Source organism: Danio aesculapii, chromosome 3 (genome assembly GCF_903798145.1).
Source record: "Danio aesculapii chromosome 3, fDanAes4.1, whole genome shotgun sequence".
In the NCBI taxonomy this organism is placed as follows: domain Eukaryota; kingdom Metazoa; phylum Chordata; class Actinopteri; order Cypriniformes; family Danionidae; genus Danio; species Danio aesculapii.
The window spans coordinates 15,092,047-15,093,571 of NC_079437.1; the positions used below are offsets into that span (position 1 = coordinate 15,092,047).

The following is a 1,525-nucleotide window of genomic DNA, read 5'->3' on the forward strand; positions in this document are numbered from 1 at the left end:
TCTTGGCGGAATGAGAAATGTTACATAACATGTCAGCATGCTTACAAGAAGTTTAGGACGATAAGAACTACCCTCAATAACTATATTACATTCACTCATAGCATTCAAGAGAATGTAACATCTTATGTTTAGCCACATTCAATGCAAACTAATTATGCACGTGAATACAGTGTGCTTTCTCGAAATATAAACAAGAGGCGTGGCGGGGGGCGGAACTTAGAAGTCATGCATTGTCAAGTACTACCAAACTGATTTACAGTTCAACGTCGCTCCATGTGTGACATAATATAGCTTTAGACGCTTTATACACGTAATAAATGATTTCTTAAAAGGAACCAGTGAGGAGAGTGGGCTGTAATGTGACACAAAGAACTGTCAAGAAGGGGAGGGTCCCACTACAGCAGAGGTGAAAAAGCCCACGAGTTGTTCTCCAATGACAGAGCGCTGTTCTTACATTTGCCTTTTACCAAAGTTGTACATTCGGGGTCCTCCTCCAACGTGGCGGAGTCGAAGAGAGGGGTAAAAATATTGCAAGGGGGGTCTGAACGACTGGATTATTAAGTGAATCGATAACACCGAGCCTGCCAGTCGAAGATTAGCGGTTTAAACAAAACAAAAACGACCACAGGGAATCTCCCCCTGAAACCAGCTGCGAGGTAAGAGTCGGAGAACTTTGTCGCTGTAAGTTTTCTTCTCAGTGATCGTGACTGTAAACTTTTAAAGTACGTTTCTCTTCAATGCAATGCGTATGTGTGGTTTGTTACATTGCCTTAGAGGTACTTTTTAAAAATAGTTTGTATCCATAACGCAAAACTAACTTGCATATTATATGCAAATTGAGGTTGGTTTTACATTCGCACATTGGTTTAGTGACAACTTGTGACATGCTACTTATTATTTAGCCGCAGTGTAAAGTTAGTTTGACATTCATTAGACATTCGGTTTCAAACCAATTGAATTATTTGCTCCTGTTATAGTCAAAAATATGTCAGATAACGGTAGACATAAATATGTGCCCTTTATGTTGCACAAGGCTTAATTTCTCGATTACAAAATAACCATACGAATGAATTAAACAATTCAACCATATGAAATTATAACATAAAATAGTACCAAAATGTTCAGACCAAAAACATGCACCAAACAATGTAGCAAATATATCCTGGTTATTGCACAAGACTTATCAGAGAGAAGGTTTTGGAATTTGTTTTATTTATTTTAGAATATTTTTAAAATAACTTTTAATGTTAAATGTCAATTAAACTCTGACACCATTTGAGATAAAAGATTCAGATCAACTCTACAATTGTCTAACTATTATTCTCTATGATGCATAAGCTTTGTTTTTTAATGTTTTGCCTTCGTTGATTTTATATACAGTACTGAATCTATATTTTCAGTATATCTGATACTCTGTAAACACTTAAATGAAAACAGAATAATATTTTGAAATTGATTTAAATCTCATCTCAAATGGTGTCAGAGTTTAATTCAGTCAGTGTTTATCGTGTAGTGCTGTGCAATC

At 35.8% G+C, this 1,525-nt stretch overlaps 1 protein-coding gene across 1 annotated transcript in view; it reads left to right on the forward strand.

The window, feature by feature from the left end:
* Window positions 1–253: 253 nt before the first annotated feature.
* The window catches only part of slc6a16a (solute carrier family 6 member 16a), a 38,724-nt gene continuing 37,452 nt past the window's right edge, over window positions 254–1,525 (forward strand). The window contains exon 1 of the mRNA XM_056453233.1: window positions 254–656. The gene's annotated coding sequence lies outside the window, so the exon portion shown is untranslated. The remainder of the gene's footprint in view (window positions 657–1,525) is intronic.